A 12,449-nucleotide genomic window follows, 5' to 3' on the forward strand; every position below is an offset into this window, starting at 1 on the left:
TAAAAAGCAAAGACTCATATCATACAAGACGCTCCAAGCAAAACACATATCACGCGGTAAATAAAAATATAGCTCCAAGTAAAGTTACCGATAGATGAGGACGAAAGAGGGGATGTCTTCCGAGGCATCCCCAAGCTTAGGCTTTTTGGTTGTCCTTTAATATCTTGGGGTGCCATGGGCATCCCCAAGCTTAGGCTTTTTCCACTCCTTATTCCATAGTCCATCAAATGTTTACTCAAAACTTGAAAACTTCACAACACAAAACTCAACAGGAAATCTCATGAGCTCCGTTAGTGCAAGAAAGAAAAACCACCACATAAGGTACTGTAATGAACTCATTATTTATTTATATTGGTGTTAAACCTACTGTATTACAACTTCTCTATTGTTCATACCCCCCAATACTAGACATAGATTCATCAAAATAAGCAAACAACACACGAAAAACAGAATCTGTCAAAAACAGAACAGTCTATAGAAATATGTAACTTTCAAATACTTATGGAACCTTAAAAATCCTACCAAAATAGGAAGTCCTAGGAAATTTTTCTATTGATCTAAAGCAAAAATAATCAACGCAAAATCATGTTTCTGTGATTTATTGATTTTTTTCTCGTGCGTGCAAAGTTTCTGTTTTTCAGCAGAATCAAATTAACTTTCACCCAAGGTTATCCTATAGGTTCTACTTGGCACAAACACTAATTAAAACATAAAAACACATCTAAACAGAAGCTAGATTGATTATTCATTAGTAAACAGAAGCAAAAAAGCAAAAAACAAAAATAAAATTGGGTGGCCTCCCAACAAGCGCTATCGTTTAACGCCCCTAGCTAGGCATAAAAACGAGAATAGATCTAAGTATTGCCATCTTTGGCATTCGGAAAGAAAAGAGAAAAATTCTTATCTATAGCATTTATCCTTCTATTTTGGGAAAGCACATGGCCATTAATGGAGGAATAAAAATTAAGCACGTTACAGAAATTTGCATCTAGGCTAGCTTTCATCTCTTTAATAATTTCGTTTTGATAAAAGCATAAGAGAGTGGTGTATTCAACCTTATCATTCATGGGGTGTCCAAATATAGTTTTCATTTCCTTCAATAAAACCATCTTCAAAAATAGAATCTAAAACTTTCTTAAACTAAGGTGGTAACCCAACATAAAAACTTTTTAGATAAATCTCAATTTGATATTGTGGCACATAGCTAGCTCAAATCCTTAATAGCCTATCCCAAGCATCTTTTAAAGACTCATTAAGTAAATAACGAAAAACTCCGGAGTCCTCTTCCTCAAAATTATTTAAATTCTCATTGGTAACCCCGGTAGGTCTTTCTAAAGCATCGTTATTAAGGAGTTTAGAGAGGATAGAGGGACTATCCAAAGTACTGGAACTTGGAAGCACACCCTTAGCTCTTTTTGACTCAGCCATGGCAACGAAATAGATAATCTAACACACGAGCACACAAAAAGGCAAGCTAAAGAGAGAGGAGAAAGGGAAATAGAGGGCGAATAAAACAGCAAGGGTGAAGTGGGGGAGAGGAAAACGAGAGGCAAATGGCAAATAATGTAATGCGAGGGAGATGAGTTTGTGATGGGTACTTGGTATGTCTTGACTTGAGCAAAGACCTCCCCGGCAACGGCGCCAGAAATCCTTCTTGCTACCTCTTGAGCATGTGTTGGTTTTTCCCTTGAAGAGGAAAGGGTGGTGCAGCAAACTAGCGTAAGTATTTCCCTTAGTTTTTGAGAACCAAGGTATCAATCCAGTAGGAGGCTCCTCAAAAGTCCCACGCACCTACACAAACAAACAAGAACCTCGCAACCAATGCGATAAAGGGGTTGTCAATCCCTTCACGAAAACTTGCAAAAGTGAGATCTCATAGAGATAATATGACAAGATAAATATTTTTGTTATTTTTATGATATAGATAAAAGATGCAAATAAAAGTAATGGAAAACTTATATGATAAAAGATATACCCGGGGGCCATAGGTTTCACTAGTGGCTTCTCTCAAGATAGCATAATTATTACGGTGGAAAAAAAATTATTGTCGAGCAATTGATAGAAAAGTGCATATATTATGAGAATATCTAGGCATGATCATGTATATAGGCATCACATCCGCAACAAGTAGACCGAAACGATTCTGCATCTACTACTACTACTCCACACATCGACCGACTCCTGCCTGCATCTAGAGTATTAAGTTCATAAGAACAGAGTAACACATTAAGCAAGATGACATGATGTAGAGGGATAAACTCATGCAATATGATATAAACCCCGTCTTTTTATCCTCGATGGCAACAATACAATACGTGCCTTGCTGCCCCTGCTGTCACTGGGAAAGTACACCGCAAGATTGAACCCAAAGCTAAGCACTTCTCCCATGGCAAGAAAGATCAATCTAGTAGGCCAAACCAAACTGATAATTCGAAGAGACTAGCAAAGATAACCAATCATACATAAAAGAATTTAGAGGAGATTCAAATATTTCTCATAGATAAACTTGATCATAAACCCACAATTCATTGGATCTCGACAAACACGCCGCAAAAAGAGTTACATCGAATAGATCTCCAAGAAGAGGAAGGAGAACTTTGTATTGAGAATCAAAGAGGGAGAATAAGCCATCTAGCTAATAACTATGGACCCGAAGGTTTGTGGTAAACTACTCACAACTCATCGGAGAGGCCTTGGTGATGATGGAGAGGCCCTCCATGGTCGATTCCCCCTCCGGTGGAGCGCCGGCGAAGCCTCCAAGATGGGATCTCGCGGATACGGAAGGTTGCGGTGGTGGAAATAGTTTTTTGTGATGCTCCTGGATGTTTTCGGGGTCCGTGCATATATATAGGAGGAAGAAGTAGGTCGGTGGACGCTCGAGGGGCCCACAAGGGTGGGGGGCGCGCCCACCCTTACTGGGTGCACCACGCACCCATGTGGCCGCCTCGTTCACTTCTTGACGTCCACTCCAAGTCTCCTGGATTGCCTTTGTTCCCAAAAGATCGCTCCCGAAGGTTTCATTCCGTTTGGACTCCGTTTGATATTCCTTTCCTTCGAAACACTGAAATAGGCAAAAAAACAACAATTCGGGATGGGCCTCCGGTTAGTAGGTTAGTCCCAAAAATGATATAAAAGTGTAGAGTAAAGCCCATAAACATCCAAAACAGGTAATATAATAGCATGGAACAATCAAAAATTATAGATACCTTGGAGATGTATCACCGCCGTCCAACGTCCGGCACAGCCGTGGTCGGGGACTCCTCCGAGGATGAGTAGGGCATGGGTGGCAGCAGGGCATGGTGTGCCAACTGGCCGGTCCATATCCCATGTTCTACTCTTCCTCGCCGGAGACCGCACCTTCACTTCACGGGTCTTGAACCCCGCCCCCGTACATAGAGATCGCAGATGGAGGACGTCGGTCGCTGCCGTAGAATAGGTTTAGGGTCAGGTTTATTTTATTTTTCTGTCCTATAAAAGTTCGAAATGTAATGAAAATCTGCCGTGTTTGCATTAATCTCGGCCGGTGTATATGAACTTTCACAATAATATAGTATATTGTAGGAGTACTAGCAAGATGCTCGTGCATTGCACGGAACATCAAGATCTTGTGGGGGAAAAGGATGAACGAGGGAAGGCCTTATCTGCAAATGTGGAGAGGAGTGCGGGTAAATTGTCATAGTTTCCTTCCTATCCGTTAGATATAGATCGGACGGCCTATATTGCAGGATGACAGGCACACCATCATCACCAACTCTGCTTTTTATTGAACCGAGACAAAGCTAACGTGCGAAGTAAATAAACACATAGGGTCTATACATACACAATTTATATTAGGCACTCCAATAGTACGTCCACTACACATTCACGCATTTCACATCTTTCTACATCTACAGGAACCTACAAAATGGTTAACGTATATTGCCTCTCTCTCTCTCCTCCCCTAATTTCATGGTGGTGGGCCCCTCCCTCCCCCCCAATCTACAATCAACAGCTCACACATTTCGCATTACGTTAATTACGTAACTGGGATTACGTAGGTGTAGCATTACTCGTCCTAAAAAACCCAACTAGGCCAATCTCCCAGCATATCGCGCGGGAAAAGACCCGGCCGCGTCGTTTTAGTCAGGATTACCGGATTACTAGTAGTAGTATCGATGGATCGCGCGAAGCACCAAGTTTTTTTTAGGGGTCGGAGCACCTAGTTTAAAAGGAAAAAAGGCGGTACACTCACAGCACCCCTGTCGCAGTCGCATTGCACCCCACACATGTTCGGTCCTGCACACGGCTCACACAAACGGAACGCGCTTCGGCGTGCCTCTTCACTGACACGTGGGACTACACTTGGCGAAACCGACCATGCGCCAAACTCCCCCCGCCCACCGCGCGAAAATCCCCCCACCAAAAAAAATTCCCCCCAAATCCTAAATTCAACCGCCCTTCAGCCAACTAGCCAATAATATTCCCCAAACCCCCGTCCCCCTCCACTCCATTCGCTCCGCCAAAGCCGCCCTCCACACCACACCGATAAGTCGGCGCCGCGGTTTGTCGAGGGGATGCACGGCGATCCTCTCGCTCCCACAGTACGCTCTCATAGACTGTCGTCCTCTAGCCGCGCCGCCACTGCTGGCGACATTCTTGTGGAGGCGCACGACGGTCAGCGCCACCACCGCTGGCGATGTTCGTGTGGAGACGCACGGCGATCAGCTTCTCCCATGGTACGCGCATTCTAGACTGAGGCCCCATGCATGTCGGTGTAGCGCTGAATGTTAGTTGATAGATGTTGTTAATCTCACTGTTTGACGAAGTAGTTTACAGTCAATATGCTCTGCTTAAGAAGCTTCCTTGCCCTGTTCTGCACTCAATCTGCTTAGCTGAGATGGCATGCCAAGGCCGATTAGTTGCTAAAATATTCTTCCATATATTTTTTGTGACGTATATTTCCATGGTCTAGTAGCCTATCTGTTAGGTGAAATAGCTCTATATCGTTTTATACTCGATCTTTGTTGCTGCGGTGGCCTTCAATAGTTTGATGGTTGTGTGCTTGGCCTCATTGACTGCTGAAACAGCCTGCCATAATTTAGCACTCAAATCTATTTTCTGAATTAGCTTTACATATATTTTGTTACTTAGATCTGCTCATCCAAATATCTTGCCATAGCTTTAGACATCGACCTAGGTATCTTTTTCTGGACTGCATAAAAAAGCATATATGTTTTTCCTATAATATCTAGTAGAAGAACTAATTTGTATGTCTAACAGATGGACGGGACTTGGATAACTTTTGCTTGAAGATTCTCCGCTGCATATGTCGAGGGGGTTGAAAACTTCATGAACTTTATCAGAGTTGAGTACGGTGGTCCGAAATCAGATGTGCTCTGCCCGTGTAGCAGTTGTATGAATTCAGTTACAAGACCCCAGTCAACTGTGCAAAATCATCTACACTTGTATGGGATGTCGGTCACATATACTAGGTGGGTTCATCATGGTGAAGCTGTGAACGTCAATGTTATTGACTACGTGGAAGCAGCAGATCACCATCTTGATATGCCTGATGCTCAGGTGGAAGAGGAGGAGGAGGTGGTGGTGGCGGAGCCAGTGAGTTTGACCAACATTGAAACAATGCTACGAAATTCTCGTGCATTTCATGAACTTTCACCTGCAGAAGAAAAACGGTGGGCCTGCATGTTGGAACAATGCAACGTGGCTGTCACCCCAGGAAATAAGCTGTTAGTATTCTCAGCTATGGTCACCTTTCTTCAGGTGAAGACATCTGAGCGGATGACCAACAAATCATTCGATGCGATGTTGGCTGCTTTCCGCAAATCTTTCCCATATGCATCCGAGCTGCACACAGCTATAGTAAAATGAAGAATTTCCTTCGTGTAGTTGGAATTGGATATGATATGATCCATGTTTGTAAGAATAATTGTGTTCTGTTCCGGAAGGATTATTCCAACTTAAGTGAATGCCCGAAGTGCAAATAAATTATGTTCTGAGACATTTTCCAATTATACCAAGATTGCAGAGGTTGTTTCATGATGCTGAAACAAGAGAGGATGTACTATTGCATTCTAGGAACCAGGAGTACAGAGATCAGAATGTAATGAGCCATCCATCTCATGGTAGTGAGTGGAAAAGCTTCAATCATAAACACAAAAAGTTTGTTGCTGACCCAAGAAACATTAGACTTGGCTTAGCTTCAGATGGATTTAACCCATTTGGCCACCAGAGCACCACATATAGCATGTGGTCAGTACTTCTTATCCCTTACAACATGCCTCCAAATATCTGCACCAAAGAATCAAACTACATGATGGCCTTGCTCATCCCAGGTCCAAAAAGTCCTGGATAGGATTTTGATTTATACATGGAGCCTCTTGTGGAGGAACTTCAACATCTATGAAGGGGTGTTCTCACTCGAGACCTATATAGTAGCCCACCAGCTGATTTCTTTCTGTGTGCTGTTATAATTTGGTGAATCCATAATTATCCAGCTTTGGGCACTATGTCAGGGCAAACGACACATGGTTACAATGCATGTGTTCGCTGTGATAGGAATCTGATGTCATACACAATACTTAGCAAGATCTGTTACATTGTACACCACCGTTTCCTTGCCAAGGACAAGCCACATCCTAGAAAATACTGAAGACAGGTGTTCAATGCAAAGCATGAAAACCGTTATGTGCCAAAGAGGCTCACCGCTAATGAGTTGCAAGTGGAATTAGAGAAGGTCAGGCATATGTAACACCCCAAAAATTTAACCAGGTTTTAGTTATTAAAATTTTGCCAAGAGTTTAAAATTTTGCCTGCAAGAATATTTCTGTTGATTTCAAAACCTTTCTTTTATTATTAAGGATTTATTTTTCCCAAGTGGATCCTTCCAAACATATTGAGCTTCTATGCCATCTCATTAAAATAATTTTCCTAATCAGTAGGTTTATTTATTAAATTATTTCACCCTGAGCTATACTCATTAAAATGACTGTTTTAAATTTTTGGAGCTCTTTTTGTACTACAACCAGTTGATAGATTTAGCTAAAAATTCCACCAAAATTTGGAGATGTCATGTGATGCCTTTAAATCACTTTTATGCAATAATATAGTTCATTCATTGCATATTTTGAGTGCTACACATGTTTTTCTTCTCTGGTCCAGTAGGCATTTTTGCACTGCAACCCTTTTAAATATTTGTTTCTAGCTTCCACCAAAATTTTGGGATGTCAGTAGCAGCATATGATTCCATTATATGCAAAGATCTAAGGATTTTCTTTGAAATTTTTGAGTGAATCAACCTCATCTCCATTCTAGTCCATCATGATGGTTTGTATAACATCCATATTATTGCTTGCTCTTTGGCTCTTGATCCTTTCTCCTACTTGTAGTCCTCCATGCTAAACACCTAAGTCCAGGAGCTTGCAACCATTGGCATATTTTTGGTTCATGAAATAATGCCACTCACATCCTGTCCAGATGTGAAGTTCTGCAAAACTTGCACTAACAAGTTTCTCCTTTTAACAAACTAACTTCACCATCCTCTCATGCATCCAAGGAGACACTGATCTGGAAGATTTGGCCCCTCCAAGAAAAGCATAAGTGCCTTTGGCATTTTGACAAACACCTGGAGTGCATGGACTGATTTGGCATGATCTCAAGTCTACATTGTGAACTTGGCCACCTGACCAAAACACCTTGTCCCTGGAGTTTCCTTCTACCTCTAACCTAGCTTTGTTGCTTGCCAACCTCACCTGTGACCTATAGCACGCCACGGCATTGCGTCGAACACCTTCCGTGCATGCACTGGACGCGCCCAGAGCGCGCGTATTGCACGCGCGTGCGCCCGAGCCGCCGCGTCACGCCCCGCACTCACCCCAGCCCATGGCCGACCGCATCCGGCACGTCGTGTCCCCTTGTGCGCAACATGCTCCCCACTCACCGCAACACGCCAAGCAGAGCCTCGCCGCGTCCCCGGCAAGCCGAGAACTAGCCGCCACGGCCGCCCGACAGCCCTGACTCAGGCCAGCGCCGCCCAAGCCACCCCGGCTCGCCACCTGCCCCTGTGAACAGTGCAAACTTATCCCCTCACCCGTCGGCTAGCTATCATCGTCGCCACGACGCCCTAACGCTATAGGGAGGCGGTTCACCGACGAACTTATCCCCGGCCACCGCAACCAACCTCGTTGCGCTATATAAGGAGGCCCCCGAGCACGTTCCATTGGCTAAGCAGCCTCAGCATGCTCCACTAGCTCTCCCGTAGCACCCAATCGACCCGGGGAGGTCTTCTTCCCCGTCTCCGGCAACTGCAGCCGCCGCCACTGCCCCGATCATTCCGGCACCACCAGAGCCTCCCCCTCTCCACTCTCTTCACCAGGAACTCCCTCTCCCCCTTGTAAATCCATCCCCCTGCTCAATTTTGATCGAGACCCACTGCGGGGGAAAAATCACTTTGTCACCGAAGCCCCCTCGGCCGCGGAGCTCGTCACCGGCGACTCCCTCCACCTCCGGCGACCCTGCGACCACCGCAAGGACCGCCTAGGACTGGCGGATCCATCCCTGCTCTTAGCTGCCCGCGGGGACCGCCGTTCGCCGGCGACGATCGCCGGAGTCCCCGCCTCTGTTCGGCTAGAGGGAGAAGAGGGAAGGCGACTGGTCAAACCTGACCAGTGGGCCAGACAGGCCCACTGTCAGTAACGCAGCCCCGCCGCCACGTATAGTAAGTGGAGGCGCAGTTTCAAAGTACACTTTCGACGTATACATGTTTATTTGAAACGTTTTCTTTTCTGTTTTATTTTTAAATAACAGATTTTGACCAAACTTTGATCCGCTGTATCTTTTAAAATATAACTCCAAATGAATTGATTCTTTTTCCTACCTCTCTCAAATTTAACCTAGTTTATTTTAAGATTTATTTGAAAAAAATTCAAACAACTTTTTATGCTGTTTTTATTTTGTGTGTTAATTCATTTATATTTTCAAAAATAGGATTTTTGAAGAGAGGAGAAGTATTTCAAGAGTTTGAAATACACTCTGCCTTCCCATGACCTGAAGGCAAGCATTCTGAACCCCGGCATAATATTTTTTGTGTGTTCGATGACACGTTCATAACATCACCTCACTTTGGAGAAACTTGTTATTTCATGTGATATGATCATATGCAAGGGTGCATGTTATTGATTTCCATGCTGTTGGAAATGAACACACTTGTGATGATAATCATCCTCATGTGCCTTGCATGCATACCGGCAGGAACCCGGGAAAACCTCTGCCTTGGGTAGGCATGAGTTTGTCGCCGGTCTCCGTCGGGACGGTTATGTCCGGTATGGCATGGTAGGGAATAATGAGCGGTGATCCTGTTGGTTGAAATGTTGTTGTTATACAAGACATGAAGGGAAGATTATAAACCTCCTGAGTCGACCGTAGATCGAGTCTTGTTCCATTAACCCCCATACTTGTTTCGTACTACCACTGGTCTCTACAACAAGTAGAGTACGGTTCAGTAATTTGTTAACCCCTTTCTAGCACACACCGTACAGAGGGGCCGGGATGAGGGTACCACGGCCATGGATTAAAGCCAGTCATCCGGTCAGCGGGCATCGGTGTTTTCGGTTGTAGCCGAGGGGGTAGCTTCCCCAGTTTTGTGCGCGGTATAAATTTTGTGATCCCATGCTAATCGAGGTTGTAGCCTCCCCACTTAGAGTTTGCTTGATAGGTGTCGTGGGTGATTCCAGACACGTGTGAGTTAAGCTGGTGTGTGCAAGTCAGGTGCGTTTTCATTTAAAAGACCGTAGACGGAATTAGTCCCGATGGACTAATGGAATCCATTACTCGTGGGTAAAGAGTACACCCTCTGCAGAGATTAAACCTATTTGAATAGCCGTGTCCATGGTTAAGGATTACAGTCTGGGATGGGTCAAGTGTCGGTCTTCGGAGGTGAAACTATTAGACCAGAACGGGAATTACTACTTGTGACTTGTGATGATTATGATTATTACTATTGTTGACTAACCCGTGATATTATTGTTATCATCGAGTATCTCTGGGATGGTTCTACCTCCGGGATATTCACTATGATTGTTTCTTTTAAAGCCCTTTATGTGCTGTTGCTCAGACGCCCGACTGTGGCATTTCTTTTAAAGCCCTTTATGTGGTGTCGCTCAGACGCCCGACTGTGGCATTTCTTTTAAAGCCCTTTATGTGGTGTCGCTCAGACGCCCGACTGTGGCATTTCTTTTAAAGCCCTTTATGTGGTGTCGCTTAGACGCCCGACTGTGGCATTTCTTTTAAAGCCCTTTATGTGGTGTCGCTCAGACGCCCGACTGTGACATTTCTTTTAAAGCCCTTTATGTGGTGTCGCTCAGACGCCCGACTGTGGCATTTCTTTTAAAGCCCTTTATGTGGTGTCGCTCAGACGCCCGACTGTGGCATTTCTTTTAAAGCCCTTTATGTGGTGTCGCTCAGACGCCCGACTGTGGCATTTCTTTTAAAGCCCTGTATGTGGTGTCGCTCAGACGCCCGACTGCGGCATGTTTATTATTTTTTTTCATAATTTTAATATTGCTATGCAATTGCATATTCATATTTAATATGCTCGTACGCATCAGAGTTTTAATTATCATTGGTGACTGACGTCATGTTCATATAATATTTTTCAGCACATCGTTGTTATATTATACTCGTGTTCGTAATGTTTGCGAGTACATTCAAAGTACTCACTGGCTTGTCCCTGGCTATTGTCTTGGCCAGATTTCTTGCACGAAGAGGAGCGACGTGGTGACAGCCCCGGAACCTAAGCAACGGTGATAGCAGCCTCGCGAAGATAGGAGTTAACCTGGTCAGCTGTTCTCGTGGGAAATGGAGTCCCATAGACACTGTTGATTCATAACCCGCTTCCGCCATCAACCACTAGAACCCATTTGCTGTACTCACAGACCAGAATGGTCTGGTACTACATATTTTGTATTTTGCTTGGAATTTCTGTATCAAGTTGGTGCCTCTTCAGCTAACAGTTATCCTGGGGCTGATGGGCACAAGGGCCATTTTCTGGGAACTAGTACCCGGAGAATCGGTCGCCACAGACTTGGTACCAGAGCCAGTCTGACCATTGGCTAACCCTATCTTAGCCAGGTCCATAAACTTAGGCAAGCCAACCCACCAGACCTTAACCAAACCCCAGCCGAGCTTCTCATGCAAGATAGCCACACAGTGACCCCGACACTTTTGGCAGTCGGTGCCCAACCTATCAACCTAGCATGTCGATCACGCGCCAGTAACCAGCGCCCAAGATGTCTCCTTCACAAGCGTGCGAAGGAAGACTCCGTACCCTTTTTCTATAAAAAGGGCACGCTAGCCCCCCCCAACCCAGCACAGCCTCTTCCCCAACCTAACCATGATGCCTGGTCCCGTCGTGCACAACGAGACCACGGCAACCAACCTTGGAGGTTTTGTGACCATATTTGCAAACCTCACCCGTCGTGCCTATGCGTTAGAAGAGCCCCTAGAATATGTTGTGTACCAAGGACCCATGAGCGGTGAAGACCGCCAATTTTGGGCCACTGTGCACATCTACGGTAGGGGTCTATCTTCTGAACGCCCCTACAGGTTCACCGGAAGAACAACTTCCTTTGAGCCACAAGCCATCCAGCTAGCTGCTCGAGAGGCTATAGTTCAACTTCGGCAGTTGTCGCCCAGAGTTAACTGTCGCTCGTTCTACTACTACCCCAGGCGTGAAGGGTATGGTAGACCACCCCAAGTTGCCAACGGAGATCACGAGACAGATCCCGCATTGTTGCACCTAGTGCGCTATGTAAGTGCACTAGAGGCATTGTTCGATCAAATCACTATTGATCTGATCGCAGCTCGAGGAGAGCTGGTTCGTCGAGCCCCATCCAGAAGAGAAGACGAGCCCGATGCCGACAACCCAGTCGTGCTATTCGGACACCCGATCGAGACCCTGAGGTCAGCCCAGCCATCATCCAAGATACTGTGATGACCCCAGAAGTGCTTCGACGCCTTTTGGGAACACACTCCAACGGGATTGTGGCAACAATCCCCGATGGTCATCATCGCTACCCCGACCCTGCAGTTCCTCCGCCATCTCCGACTAATCCCGGCAGTGAGACACGTGGAGAAGCCTCGTGATCCACCAGGCACGCCCGTTTAGACGTAAACGAGGTAGATTAAGCCGTACGAGTAGTACCGAGTCTCAGTGTATCCTCGTTTTGTAATCTTGTGTATTAACACAGCCTGTCGTTGTGCCTCTGTTTTAATGGTAGCCTTGCGTATTTTTGTCAGCGCATAGTTGCACATTCACCGGGCACAACTACCAACCCCAACCCCAACGACAACCACAGTAACACGTCTCTTTATGAGATATGTGTATCTCTGACACTGACCCGACCTTTGGAGCTAAGCTGGTAAATTTATTACCTTTCACCACGGTAAAATGACCC

The sequence above is a fragment of the Triticum aestivum genome, chromosome 2B (genome assembly GCF_018294505.1).
Source record: "Triticum aestivum cultivar Chinese Spring chromosome 2B, IWGSC CS RefSeq v2.1, whole genome shotgun sequence".
Taxonomy (NCBI): domain Eukaryota; kingdom Viridiplantae; phylum Streptophyta; class Magnoliopsida; order Poales; family Poaceae; genus Triticum; species Triticum aestivum.